General features: G+C 40.6%; 1 pseudogene; it reads right to left on the bottom strand.

The window, feature by feature from the left end:
- Positions 1–12,547, bottom strand: part of LOC147447208 (berberine bridge enzyme-like D-2) — a 78,849-nt pseudogene extending 66,302 nt beyond the window's left edge.
- Positions 12,548–16,233: the final 3,686 nt, after the last annotated feature.

The following is a 16,233-nucleotide window of genomic DNA, read 5'->3' as shown; positions in this document are numbered from 1 at the left end:
TGAACTACACAACCATGGAGAGAGAGGGGCTTGGAATGATATACACTGTAAAGAAATTCCGACATTATCTCCTTGCAAACAAGTTCGTGTTTTTCATCGATCATCAAGCTTATACCTCATAAACAAACCATGCGATACCAGAAGAATTATACGATGGTCTATCATACTGCTAGAGTTCGATTTTACTGTCGTGGTTAAAAAGGGCAAGACACATCTACGAGCAGATCACCTTTCCAGATTGCCAAACGGAGAAGCTCCAGAAGGGGTAGACGAATGACAACCCCAATGCATATGTTTTCAATGTTGAAATGATACCAAAATGGTATCAGGAGATAGTTGATTTACTATCCTATGGGGGTGAGTTTGATAGAACGGGGCAGGAAATTAAAAGACGAAGGGTTCAAAAATCAAGGTATTTCCAATTACTTGGCGCATGTTTGTATCATTTAGGCTCAAACAACAATTTACGATTATGCATAAGTCCAGAAGAGTACGATTGTTATATTTTGGAAGCACATGTTTAGAACTTATAATTTAATTAACCAGGACTTATGCATGGGGTCACATTCATACCTACGCTTGCAACAATTAGGAGTTTATTGGCCAACTATGTGCACTGATGTTCATATGTACATTATCGATTGTGCAACATGTAGGTCTAAACCACCGGTAGAACATGCTACATTGTTTCAGGTAACAATTTCACCGAAATGGAGCCAATATATAATTGACTACCTGATAACAAGGAAGTTTTTTGAAATACCTCTAGAGCATGGCAAAGGGCCATAGAGTAGAGGTTTGATATTTTGCACTAATTAAAAATAAATTGTATAAGAGAGGAAAGGACAATCATCTCAAGATATGTGCAACTGAAGGCATGTATTTTCCCGTGCTAGAACAGGCACATGAAGGACTCAATGGAGGCCATTTTTCAGGAGATAAGATGGAAAAAATAACCGCTGGAATATGGTGGCCTACATTGCACATGGACGATGACAAATACGTTAAGAGATGTGATACATGTCAACGTACCAAAGTGCCAGTAAGGAGAGATGAGATTCCCTTAAGGTCAATGATGGGAGCTAGAGCATTTGCTAAGTGGGGTAAAGACTTTGTAGGTCTGATTTCACCCCCGCTTACAGAACTCATGCCCAATATATCATTGTGGCTACATACTATCTTACAAAATGGGCTGAAGCTAAGGCCACACAGAAAGAAGATGCAACGACCGGCACTGCATAGTTTCTATATGAACATGTCTTTGTCAGATATGGTCTACCCATAGAAATTGTCAGAGATCATGGCACACATTTCATTAATGAAGTTATTGAAAATCTTTTAGATGAATTCATGATTGTTCACAAAGAAGTCTACTCCATAACATCCACATGCTAATGGACAGGCTGAAGCTACAAATAAGACTCTATGCACTATCTTAACCAAAATAGTATCAAATTCAAGAGTAGATTGGGACCAACAATTACACTCTACACTATGGGCTTATAGGGTAGCCTACAAAACATCTATCGAAACAACACCGTACAACATGGTGTTTGGTCTTAATGCAATCTTGCCTATAGATTTCTTGATCACAACACTAAGAGTTGCAAAACAACTTGAATGGACAGGCCATGAATTGTCCTCAAGAGTTTATGACCTTGAAAAACTAAATGAGCTTCTCTTAAAAGCTACAGCTTCTATCTACGCTCAGAAAAGAAGACAAAAGGAATTTTTTGATAAGCATGTACGCTCGAAAGAGTTTAAAACACGAGAGTAGGTCTAGGTTTACACATTGAAACACGATCCAAAAAAAACTTAAAAAGCAAGGGATGGGACTCTTTGTTATCAAACATTTATCACCAAGCAAGGCTGTCAAACTTGCTACATTGGATGGTGAAGAAGTGCCTAATTGGATTAGTGGTTGTCCACTTACAAAATATCATTTACCACTAACCCAGAACATGCTTCAACAAATCCATGCAGAAAAGGAACGATCTCAAGAAAAGCAACGCATAGTCAAAAAAGCTGAAGACAAAGCAAAGAAGCAAATGGAAAAATGGAAGCTTCTCCGACAACAGCAGCAATAAGGACCACCACTATGGATCAATGTAATCAAAATAACAAACTCTGAAAAGGAGCATACAGTGGATCCGACAATAAAAGTTAAGCTTGGAGGTAATCAAGTTGAGGCCAATGCAATCCTAGATTCTGGAGCTCAAGGAAACCTTATTTCCTATAGCCTACACAAGCAGCTAACACTTCAGGAAGAGCTTCAGTCAACACAACAAGACATTCAAAGTTATTCAGAGCGTTCAATCAAAGCAATGGGATGGACGGTGATACATGTGCAGAGTAATCAATATCTCTATCCGCATAAGTTTTATGTGGTAGAAGATAAGCCAGTGCAGCATCCATTATTGCTCAATCAGCCGTGGTAGAGAAAGTACACTCTACAGATTGATTGGAGCTTTGATACAGTCAACATTCAACATGCGAAAGAAAACTCAAGTGGTTCCGTTTGCAGTAGAACAAACAACAAACCATTGGTAACGGACTTAAAAGCTAAGGGAGAAAAAACCCCTCCTTAGAACCGATCAGCAATGGATTCCAAAGAGCAAAACAAAGAAGATAATATTGCAGAGCCGAGCACCAAGAATAGTTCAAGGGATCTATCCGATAAACCCACCCAGCAACAGCCCCACCATTTCAGTCACAAACAACACCTAAGCAAGTTTGGGTTAGGAAGACAAAGGTTGCACAATTGAAGCAGACCAAGCTTATAATTACCTCAATCACGACAAATGGTAAACCCCATAAGTAAACCCAACAATACAATCAGGTATGGGTACCAAAGAAGTTGATTACAGCACAAGGTAATCAAGCACAAATCTGGATTTCAAAGCGACACAACAAAGAACTCCTTTCAGTACAAATCCCTCGGGTCCAACCAACACCAAAGCCATCTACCCCAAGACAAAATGTGAAGCAGATTTTCTTGGGTACCCAAGAAATCAAAGACAAATTCTAAGACACCAACTCAATTTTGAGTACTTAAACAAAGGCCAACAAAAACGACATATGTGGATCTTGGATTGAAACAAGACTGTCAACAAAAGCGGCAACACGGACCAGAAGTACATGGGGATCCATTGTCAATCAAACAACGAGCGGCATAGTTAGAATGATTTTTATTTCATTGCTCTACTAATGGTCCTGCCTTAACAGGAAACCTCAACATCGAATGCACAAGCAGAAACGTTAGGTCATGTTTCGGAGAGCATAGATGTCGTAGGTAACGTAGCAATTGTGCATACATAGTGTGCTTTGAGATGATTTTCCTTGGTAGTGATTGTCTCTAGAAGGTCGAGTAGGTGATTAAAACCCATCTATTTGTTTCCATGTACCTACGGGTCAAGCTCCATCCTTGGTTGACATCTTATTTGTTGGCCTAGTTCTCACTTTTCTAGCAACTGCGAGCAATGTATCTGCCCGACAACACAGTGTTTAAACCCCTTTATTAGTGGAAGATAATCAAATTCTCACAATAGAGGATCACAATACAAAATTTTAAGTTGACGATTGAGAGACCCAAGAACAATTGGGTGAAGGGACCTATGTATTAGATGAGCAGCTTTCATGTACATACAAAGTCAACGTAAGCTATGTTGAGCACCCTACAGCTCACTCACTCTGACTTCCATTGCGATAATAGATAGTCCTTCGACTAGGCAAGCTGATTAAAAGGATATTGTAGATCTGAGTAGTCCACCTCAAGTTTCACTCCTAATAGCTTCAAGATGAGTACCTGGCAAAAACTTCTCCAACAGGCACATTGACAAAGCTTTTGATGCAAATACAACGGGTAGAGCAGGTTTTAGAGATTCCAAGAGCCTACAATGGAGACCTTATTATAGAATTTCCACCTACCATGGGAAAGGTGCACCATATGGATGCAATGGAGCATAAGTATGATCCTCATTTGTGGTCGAAGCCTCAAACATCCAATATAGTTTTCCCTAGAGTGGTACATCTCAGTCATTATCTGGGATATTTGAAGTGCATGAATGAACAATGTGCCCAATTGGTTAATTATCATATTGCCAATACAAGCCATTTCAATGGCCACCTACAGAAGGCCTCTACACCTAGGCAATATTGTGAGATGGCAAATAAGAGACTTACATGCTACTTTTGTCAGTCAATTTCTTTCTGCATTGCATCATGTGAGTGTGTAGTGTACGATGTCATGCCAATGGACAAGATAACCACACGACTCATGATTCCTCGTGGAACACATAGACACAATGTGCAAAGCGATGCATCCAAGACACTAACGGAAAGCACCAAAATGATTATGCAAAGGATTTTGATTGTGAACCCACACACAGGGGCAAGGAAGGTTCAAATATGCTTAAATAATGAAATTATTAGTACAATAGTTCTTTGCAACAACATTGAGAATGAAAGTTTAGGTGAGCAAAAACTAATTGCAATCGTAGAAGAGTTGGCGGCCTTGGTGCAAGATAATTGTTATGTGCATTTGTCATTATCGTGTTTCAATGCAAAACTTAATTCTTATGTATATTAAGTCCTAACACTATGAGCTTGGTGAAGGTCAGTGTCCGCTGCACGGGGAGGTGGTGGCAAAGATTCTTTTGGCATTGATGCACTCCTTCAATGAATTTTTCCACAAAAGCAGGTTTCCTCGTCAAAGAAAGGAAGGAGAGAAATGTTTTGTCTTCAAAATGTCCACAGTAGGTCCAACATGGACGTGGTGAACCGAATGAGACAAGTTGGTGAGAGGGTGATCTTTGATGCACGTGGATTCAATTCGATCACACTAGATGCATGAACAATTGGGTCACCATGGCCTATCATGTCTATGATCCAAGGTATGTGGGCAACTTTGGCAGCAATGTAGGTAACACGTGACACATCCTCTGACAGTTTGTTTGCAGCATTCAAGACCTTCCCACTATTGCAACTTGTGAAATGAAGGAGGAAGATATGGAATCTCAATGTTTGTTTTGAGAGTTCCTCAATGAGGTAATGATGTCACATGGGTGTAATAGATCTTACTTCTTTGGATTCATGGAAGACGAAGCTCAAACAAATTGAAATGCAACCCAAATTGTCTTTAATCGTGGCCACAAGAATAACGTGATAATCAGACGATCTTGCCTTTTCCATTGGAATCAAAGCTTGAATCAGCATACAACAAAGTATGTGGCACAAGATTCTCAACACATACACAAAGAAATGTGTGAAAAGTGGAGGCAACAGCCAATAAAGGAGGCTGCAGTGGCAGAGGCTCGCCTGATACACCAATGATGGCGCAACAGTCATTGCATGGACTACAACATTCCATACATGGATTCATGGCTGAGTTGGTGGGAAATTCGTATTGCACATTGGGGTGACATCATGGCATGTATAGAAAGAAGCTCCAATAAACCACAACCTCTATGCACAAACCTTGCAGAGAGCAAGCATGGTAGGTGGCTAGTAGGGGAGGGTTTTTGTAGATGAAACTTGTTGTATGATGCATGTACAACCAAACTAGAAAGTTCTATTCTATAGAGCCCAAAGGCCATTTTGTACACTCATGGGAGACACATTGGGAAGGGCCCATTGATACAAAATCTTGCCAAATTCCATGGAAGTCATCCTAGTCAAGTAATAAGGACAGCGAATGAGGTCACTGAGGGCACTCCAATGTACAAAGCAAACACTTCACTAATAGGGGATAAGGAGACGTCATGGCAAAACCAAAGACCAAGTGAAGCTATTAACGTGGAAGATGATGCATCACATAGACTAGAGTACAACTCAGTTAGCAAAGATTGTATGAAGTGTGGGAGGCCATGTAAGATTAACTTTGCAAAGGAAAGCACATCACAAAACCCAGAGTGGAGGATAGATTTAGGTGGAAAGTGTGTAATGGAATGCAAGGTAAATGAAGCAATATGGGCTATGTGACGAACGACAGAAGGTAGCAGTCACGTGCAGTGGCACACCAAGAGGAGGACGAAGGTGTGGGTAGATCATTGCACGTTCAAGACTTGGTATATCGGCCCCGTCTTTTGAATGATACTAAAAGCATCCCAAAGGTGTGGTGCGGTAGTGGTTTTGGTTTTTTCCAAATCATGTTTTGCATTGCTACATAGTAGACCAAACAATAGAGCCACAACCTCAACGTCCACCACACATTTGGCCCATGCATGTGGGTGCACCAACCTAACTAGTGATGAGGTGCAAATATTGTTTGAAGGTGGGTATCAAGTGGAGTTTAGCAATGAAGGAAACTCTCTTGTAATGCCAATTTCTCCTGCTCGAAACTAGACCAACACGCCTATCAAGTCAGATGATACATCCACTCCTCTCAAGGTAGTGCATGAGCCACAATGCGGGATGGTGTGCGCAAATAGTATTGGTCTTCCATTTTTGAAGATGTTGCATGCAAAATCATCCTAGCGCTAGCGATGAAGGCAAAGGCGGTAGAGGAGATATGTGAGGTAGATGGTGTTCATGAGGTCTTCAAAGTACATTCCCATGGAAAAGATGATCATGTCGGGTTGTACAGTGTTTGTATTTGCAGGGAGCCATCGTGCACATGCCCAGACTTCATGGATCGGGTGATAAAGCAAAAATCATATCTTGCATGCAAGCACCTATATTTTATTTTATTTTTGTGTATTAGGACTGAGCCAAAATGAAAACATGTTTATCCATCAGCCTGTTCTAGTTGATGCTCATATATTTAAGGCACTTAGTCGGAGTAGAACCTATCCAACCATCGATGCATATCATTTTCCATTTCCAATTTTTTGTAAGTAGGATTAGCAAGTTGACCCTAGTACCAGTTTTTGATATGACCATATAATAAACACATTACAGTGCACTATTTTACAATTATTTTGTTGATTATGCAAAAGAATAACTTGTTGTTGAGGCATCACATTAGTAAAAAAGTAATGAATAATAAATAAATAGCCTCCCAAATGCTATAAAATTGGTATTGGCTTCACTTTTTTTGTGTAACCATTCAAAAGCTATCATAGCGCACTTGCCTATCTCTCCACAATGTCCAGATGACCTAGAGAATAACATTAAGCGTTACTGGGATTCCATGGAGGCCATCCCCAATGGAGGGGCAACATATGGAGCTAAATGGTTTCAAGAGGCTCTCAAGGCAGCAATAGATGTGCATCGCCTTTATCGATGTTGCACGGACCTCAACATGTGCTTGTTGCTAAGCTAGAATGAGAAGGGAAATTTTACTTTCTCCTACTGGAAAAAAGTTGGAATCATCACAGAGGAGGATGAGCGGAGACTCAAGGAACAACTAGGGTGCGTGGTGAATCATCTCTTACCTATGGAGGGCAGCACTCCTTTAAACGCTGGGGCTTCCAAAAAATGAATGCGGCTGAACCATATAGAGTGTTGTCTTATCTACTGCAAGTCATATGAAATGTAATGTTGCAGCTGCACCATATAAAGTGCTGACTTATGTACTGCAAGTAATATGAAATGTAATGTTTTCAATTATAAATAGATATTCATCTCTTAAGTAGCCTAGTTTCTATTGTCTTTGAAACATGTTGAAAGCTGGCATATCATTGCCTATGTCTCACAATCTCTTTCTCTCTCTCTCTCTCTCTCTCTCTCTCTCTCTCTCTCTCTCTCTCTCTCTCTCTCTCTCTCTCTCACTCACTCACTCTGTGTGTGTGTGTGTGTGTGTGTGTGTGAACCATACTCTCTTACCATCTCTCTCTCTCTCTCTCTCTCTCTCTCTCTCTCTCTCTCTCTCTCTCTCTCTCTCTCTCTCTCTCTCTCTCTCTCTCTCTCTCTCTCTCTCTCTCTCTCTCTCTCTCTCTCTCTCTCTCTCTCTCTCTCTCTCTCTCTCTATGTTTCTACCCGGGTTGCCATGATGTTTGGTGCATTTTCTGGACCGCGCTAAATTGTGAGTTGGTAGATGGGAAGAAGAGTGTGTGTGTGTGTGTGTGTGTGTGTGTGTGTGTGTGTGTGAACCATACTCTCTTACCATCTCTCTCTCACACTCACTCTATGTTTCTACCCGGGTTGCCATGATGTTTGGTGCATTTTCTGGACCGCGCTAAATTGTGTGTTGGTAGATGGGAAGAGAGAGAGAGAGAGAGAGAGAGAGAGAGAGAGAGAGAGAGAGAGAGAGAGAGAGATTATGCCTCCGTAAGGGAAAGGTGGGAGGATCACTTACCCTTATGGAGGTCCAATTGTGTTGTCCGGGTTGGCATTATGCATGGTGCGTTTGCCAGCCCATACATAATTGTGCATTGGTAGATTGTGCATTGGTAGATGGGAAGAAGAGAGTAAACATTGAGAGAAATATATATATGTATGTATACATACATACACACATATATATATTTCTCTCAATGTATGTATGTATGATATATATATATATATATATATACATATATATATGTATGTATGTATGTATGTATATATATATATATCATACATACATACATTGAGAGAAATATATATATGTATGTATGTATGTATATATATATATGTATATATATACGTATGTATGTATATATATATATATATATATATATAGAGAGAGAGAGAGAGAGAGAGAGAGAGAGACTCCATAAGGGAAAGATAGGAGGCTCACTTATCCTTATGGAGTCTCAATCATGTTATCCGGGTTGCCTCAATGCATGGTGCATTTGCCGGGTGCGTTGGTAGATGGGAAGAAGTGAGTAAGAGATCGAAAAATTTGAACACACACACACACACACACACACACACACACACACACAGAGAGAGAGAGAGAGGTTACAAAGAGCTAAGGGAGGAGGTGCCAAGGTGCGTGAAGGAGGAACAGAGGAAGAGACATGGAATGAAAGATGAAGAGAGCAAGGGTGAGTGAGCATTGAGAGAGAGAGAGAGAGAGAGAGAGAGAGAGTCTTATTTGGAATCTTCTCGCCTGATTCCAAAAAAAGCACTCACTACAAAGTGCTTCCGTAAAAATATCCCCCCTCAAATTCCATAGTCCGCACTAGGTAACACTTGGCATGCATGGTGGACTGTACGAGTCCACTATACACTGTATTTCCCACAAATGTGGCCTTTAGCTTTCCTTGACATTGTTTTGACTTTACACAAGCCAAAGATCAAAAACTTGATGTCTACTACTCTACAAGATTTCCCACATAGCTCAACCGCATCCCTTTGTGCAATACATCATTGAACTCTACAAGAAGAAAGGGAGACAGAGAGCAATATCCTTGAGTTGGAGGCAAATATTTTCAATTGCAAAAAATTTCTATGCAATAAACTCAACAAAAGTCTTGGTATTCACACAAATACAAAAAAAAACCTACAAAGAAATGATGTACAATTCACACTGGGCCTTGAAGAGAAAGACAAGCTTAAAGCAATTTTGGAAGAGCCATTGAAAGAGAGACTCTCATGCAATATTTGTTTCTGGATGAAGAAACTACCACACACAGGCAACAAGACTAGAAAGTCATGGATTAGCTACAAGCTAATATGAGGCTTCAAATGAGAGCTACCCAAGACAGTGTGGCATTGGCACTCAGGAGAAGACAAGGCACAATACGATTGTGTCTCAGGGCTACACGATCATCACATATCACATCTCATGGCAAGACGAATCCAAGACTATAATGTCAATCTTGGGAAGCAAGTGCCTCAACTAGGGCATGGAGGCACATCATGAGGTTTTCAATCTCTCGTTTGAATACAGTACACTCCGATGAAACTGTATGTGCGTATTGTAACTACAAAAAACCTAGTTTTACCTCTTTGATCCAATCACACATCCACATGCAAAACCAATAGCAAATCAACTCCAAACAATGCCAAACTTATTAGACATCATCCATGCATGGTCAAAAACACATCCAGGTCAACAAACCTAAAATTTTCTCACAGGAAAAAATTACATTTTTTTTAGTAGCATATTTGCAGGTCCTCAAATTTGATGTCGGGCACGCCTACTAGGTGCTCCAAAGTATTGGGAATCTAATGCAATTTACAAAATCTCAAAACAACACGCAAATAGTGAGATAATTCACTTGGAAGGTTGTGGAAGTCAACACTCGGATGTCGCAAAACGCTTGTAGTGTAGATATCCACGCATAGAGCTCAATGAGACTAACACAATGGTGCTCTCAAAATTCCAATATGATGATCGTGCGATGCATTGCAAAGAGATGAAGACACATTAGAAAGAGAGAACACATGACATACAAAGAAAGCCTTACCTGCTCGATTTCATTAATAATAATGATCCTCCTCAAACTTTACAAAAGCTGCCTTTTATACCATGGCTCCGGGTTTCATGTACAAGGGCTAGATTACAACTTGAGAGCTCATAATCTCGAATTCTTCATGATTACATAATAGTGAACAAAGGGCTAATGGCTTTGTGCAAGATGATTACAATCATTTACCATTACAAAGGCTAAAAAATATTCTTGGACGTCTCCTTTTCTTGAGTTGGCATCCGTGACTGTTGGAATCTTGCAGCACACCCCCTCCTCCTATTGCATGCCATCCTCGACATGAGTCAATGCCAAGGTGGTGATTGTATTGCAGGTTGATGTTGCTGCATATAGTGACTTGCCAGTCCACCGGAGTCCTTCTCTATAATCTTTTGCCATTTGGAAATCTTCTTGGGCATGAGGCCTAATGGTGTCCTATTGGTGGAGCGCCATGGCATGGTAAACTGACAAATATTTCTCAAAGTTCATTGACCTCTGGCCCAAAAATGTTGGTGTTGAGTGTGGAATCTTGTATAAAAGCCTCCTCAAAGGTGCTCATGAAGTATGATGGCATAAACATCGCGCGTGCAAAGAAACCATGCAAGATCTTCTCATCGGGCTGCTTGTTGAGATTATACACTAAGCCTTTCTTTCCCTCCAAGAAGGACAGTAATGAGTCATTGAAATCCATGCTTTATGGTACATATTGATACAAGATTCCATCATCTAATATAACTTTCAGAGCATTCGACCAAAAAAATCTGTTAAGCTTCATGTTGCTTTATGGTTGTGATGAGGGCGCATAGCATGTACTTCTCATCTAGCATTTCATTGTTGTTTGGACGTGGCAATACTAGGTAATTCAACCAATTGTGGTGTCGCATTTTCATTCTCTCATGTTGGCTCCAGGTTCAGACTCTTGGCACCAAGAAAAAGGTGACATCTTGCTAGAATGAAAAGGGGCTCGCATCAAGTGGATCAACCATTTGGGATGCTTGTTGAGCCATGACTTCCTCCATTTTGGTTGTCGATTGCTAGATTGACCGTCAATCATTTCTTACTCTATGCCCACTTTGCAGTGAAGGCACTCGTATCGGTTGCAATTTGTTGATTCTCTGTGCCTTTTTCACCTTATGGTTTTGATGTATTGGTGACCTTGGATGATGAACACGTGGTCTCCCTTTGTTGATGCTCTTGTTGTCTCTCAAATTCTCTTTGTGTGCCATCATCATCCTCATGATCATCTGTATGAGTGAATTCTTAGTGCTTATAGTCTAGCTTTGCTTGTAATGTTGCTACCATTGCTTGCAGATCCTCATTTTCCTTTCTCAGAGCTTCATTCTCTCTTTGTAGATCATCCTCATGAGCTATGGTTGCCGCTGTGGCATCTTGTTGCATGTGCTCTTGTACGCAGATAGCTTTCTCTAACTCTCTGATTCGCTCTTTTGCATTTGAGACATAGCTCTTGTCTCTATGAATCATGCCAATTTGGAGTTGGTCTTGATTTCCTCAACTATACACTTCTAGGCCACCAACTCTTCTTCTGTGCTCTCTAGCTGCACTTCTATAATTTCTACTTGGTTTTCAATGTATTGTAATGCTCAGCAGTATCTTTTATTACTGCTTCTAGATCATTAATTACATTTTTGTGCAGGTTGATTGACACTTGAGCTTCAGCAAAGGCATCTTGTGCTTTTGTCAATTCCTGTTGTCGTGGTATCATCTGGCTTTTGAGGTCTTGTGTTTCTTGTCGAGCTATTTGAGCTTTGACCATGGATTCTTCATGCTCCTTTCTATGCGTGTGTAGCTCAGCATGGGCTTTTTTTAATTCACTATGTAGAGCCAAGATGGTGTTCACACCTTGTGCATGCTACTGTACCGCCACACTATGCATGTTTGCAGCCACCCATTTTAGAGCTTGATAGTAGGAGTCGTCATGCTCCATTATCTGGCTAATGTGCTTGGTATGGGGATGGGTCATTGGATTTCCTCTTGCACAATAGGAAGATTTTGAGGTTTGAAAAAACTATTTCGATCTTTCGGGACCTCGAAATCTAGGAATTCTTTGGTTGAGACTGATCTTCCTAAGTAGTTTGTTGCTTGGTATCACCATAGGAGTGTCCACTTGATTGAGTGTGTGAACTCGTGGATGTGTTGTTGGTGAACTCCGGTCTTCTCTCTGTACCTTTGGCATTTTCAATCTCCTTGGCATCTATTTCCATCTTTTCCCTCTCCATTTGAGCATAGAATTCTTCAAGTTCTTCGACCATTATGGATGGAACCATTGGATTTTTTGTTTGCACTTTTTTGGGAACCCATTTGTCTATAAATTTGCCTTTGTCTACCCTTTTCTTCCTGAGTTCTTCAGCCCATCTTTCAGACCAAGATTGCTTTTGTGTAGTCATAGAGTTCTTCCCCTTTAGAATGTTCTTTGATCAATTGACTCAGACTCTTGCAGATTTATTTTTTACCTTGTTCGGGCTATAGTCTAAGTAGATCCAGACTTAGTAGTCTCTTCGCTGCTCCCCTCTTCCAGGTACTGAATCCAATCGTTCTAGGTGGGTGCTTCAAGCAAATTTTGAGCAGCTTCAACAGACTGGTAGGCAATTCTTGTAATTATCTCGAGAGCTGCTAGTAGATATGTCAACTTTGTGTGCTTCTTCTTCTTGGTTAGGGCTCCAGGATATATTGGGCATGATCGATCATTAGTGGTTGGGTTTTTTGGTAGGCCAAGGTATACATTGTAGCTACTGTATGGTTGGGCATTGTGTAGAAACTTGACCTCTTGTCATCAATGAGGAAGAACTACATGAACATTCTAGTTGGCAGCTCAGCTTCTTGGCATATCATAACTACAAATGTGGTTGCTGCTTCTTTCCTTGTAAAACTTCAGCTTCTAAGTCATTCTTGTCATTCATTGGAGCACCTTTGTCTAACAAGTGTAGAGCCTTGGCTATCATCCTTGAGGTGACACCTAAACTTTATCATTGTCTAATGTGGTAATCTCAGTTGTGTCATCTTCTTTGATGCTAGTATAGAGCGCATGAGCTCTCTGAATGTCCACACCACATGGTGGCAACTGAAAGTAGTTGAGCAAGTCTATCTTCTTAAGAGATTCTTTGATCAACACCTTCCTTGTGAGGTTGTATGGTTCCCTTGGTATCATAGGCAGCATCACCATATTATTTTCCATATCTCTGTATACAGCTTCATAGATTGATGCGCCTTCTAGTTCCAATCTCTCCTTCTCAATGTATGTTGATGCCTCTTGAAGGAAGTCCTTGAGAATTGTGAACTCTAGCAGCTCATTAGGGTTGTCTTTGGTCTCAAACTTCATAGCTCCCATAAAACTTTACCACATTTTAGTGAACTTGTCAAAGCTAAATTTGCCATGATCTTGCTTAGAATACTGATATGAACCATGCAAAGTTTACCAAACTTGAAAAATCATTCCTTTCATGCAAGATGAGGAAAAAATGCATTTTTTTCCAGTTATGTCGAATAGAAAGATTTTTTGGACTCTGACTTCATAGGGTTAATGTATAATGTAAGAATAGGCCTTGGTGTAAAAATGGTGACAAGTGGATGAATGGTTTAGCTAGAGACTAAGATTTTAGTATAAACTACAAGACCTTTGAGCTTCTTTCACAAGATTTGGGAATTTTTGGTATGTTGATGTCATACATATAGTCTACAGGCTCTTGCCAACATGGCTATCAAGTTGAAAATCCAGTTTGGCTTATGGTTACACTCACACTTTTTATCACAGATTGAGAATTTCAACCCTAATGAGTCTGCTAGCTTTTGGGCATGTTTCCCATGGTGATATAAGGATATTGAGCCACCTGTACCAAGATTATGACACTTCATGCAAGATTTGGGCTAGTTTTAGACTCTCGGAGAGGTGAAAATTCAAAGTATGGGAAGAATAGGCATTCAATGCATGTGAATTTTCTTGGGTAGTGATTTTTTCATTGTGTTGAACAACTTGGTTTACCATCAAAAACGCTTTGTGCTACTAGAAGTCCATGCCAGAGACAAAAACATATTTTTTTCCTACCTAGCACAAAGAAGCATTTTTTCAATCATGCAAACATCCAAACATGTTCATATACTTCCTAGAGACCCATTTGATGTGTCACTTCAATAGTTGCATGGCAATATCATGGCTTTGGGCAATTGTACCCTCTAAAATGTTTGAACGATACCCAAGGCTATTGTCGAACACAATGCAACATAGGGAGAATGTGGAAGCCATGTATGTAATATCACTCCATTCTGATGCCATATGCATGATTTGCGGTGATTCGATGCTTTCTTTAGCCACGAAGCTCTTTCGTTGTCCGCCCATCCTTTACCATGTTCCTACTAATACTCCTTCATCAAATTTGCTAGTCTAAATAATTATGAGAAAATGGTGAAGTTTGGTGGTCATCTGGCTATAGGAAAAAAATGTGTTTTTTTCTGCAGTGTTTTTTGTTGGGGTTTGTGATGATTCTAAGTTTATAGTAGACTCAAGAGCTACCCCCTATGGATTTTGATAGATTTTGGTCAGACATGACAAGAGCTATATCTTGGTTGGTGTCCTGTGGCCGAGGCCCCACCAAGGTTTCTACGCACTGTTTTTGACATGCTACTTTATAAAACAGTATTGCACTGGGGTAGGGGACATACCTCTCATGGTGGGGTAGGGAACATATCTCTCATGCTACTTTATAAAAGAGTATTTCACTGGGGTAGGGGACATACCTCTCATGGTGGGGTAGGGGTCATACCTCTCATGGTGGGGTAGCACTACAAGAGGTTGTGTGCTCTTGTGACGCTGTTAGCGACGGAAATACACTGGGTTTTTATAACCCCCGGCGTCGCTAAAACCGTCGCTACGAGAGCGTCGCTATAGGCGTCGCTATATAGCGACGCTCATAGCGACGCCTATAGCGACGCTCTCACAGAAGAGTATAGCGACGCATATAGCGACGCTATAGAGCCATAAATAGCGACGCTTATAGCGACGCCTGAGAGAATATTTTTTTGGTGGCAGGGCATTGAATGCCCTGCCACCCATCAACCATATTGTACTTGATTCACTTTTTAAAAAAAGTGCAAAGGTAGATAATAGACCCAAAATAGTCACCCACAAGACGCATTGTTTGCAAAATTGACAATTGTACACATCATAGGCAAACTGAATTGATTGGCAAATGTAATAATGACAATTGTACAACATCATAGGCATAAAGAATTGATTGGCAAAAGGAATTGCGGTGACAAATGTAATAATATACATGGTTCAAAAAGACGTATAAAATCCGTCTCATGATACATAAGCTATGAGAAACCCTAAACTAATGCTATCTAGCTACGGCTAAACTGACGTCGTCTAATCAGACGTCTCATCGCGTCCAAGCGGCGTATCTGTCGGATTCTGCAAAAAAAGACAATAAGACAGTTTTCAGTAAATATAAACATATAACGACATTTATAAAACAATACAAAAAATAAAAAAGAGTAAACCCTAATACTAACCATGCCGCCGCGAGAACTGAGAATGTCCATCAGGGCGTTTAAGCCCTTCCTGCCTGCGTACTCGCGCTCGTACGGTGTGGGATCACGTCCTGTCATCGACCACTGTCAAAACATACAAAGATTTCATTATGTTAGAACTAAAAAACTCATAAACCCTAAACTATCGAACATGCATAAAGAGCAATGTGAAAAGACTTCCAAAATCGGCCTCAAATGATGTCCATCCACCGCTCCCCAAGTGGTGCGAGCTCCTTGCCTCTACTCGCGCTCTGGCTGCATCCTTTTGTTGCTTCCACTTGTCGGGATTCTCGCGCGCTGCTTTCTTCGTATTCTTCCAATCTTCTTTGGCCAGCCAATCTGGCCTATTCCACCCATTCTTGATTGCTTTTTGCACTTCGGAACGCTTGTGTTTGCAGTATTCGCGCATTCG

The sequence above is a fragment of the Adiantum capillus-veneris genome, chromosome 11, assembly GCF_014529385.1.
Source record: "Adiantum capillus-veneris isolate H3 chromosome 11, ASM1452938v2, whole genome shotgun sequence".
Classification (NCBI taxonomy): Eukaryota; Viridiplantae; Streptophyta; class Polypodiopsida; order Polypodiales; family Pteridaceae; genus Adiantum; species Adiantum capillus-veneris.
This window is presented reverse-complemented; position numbering and strand designations above follow the sequence as displayed.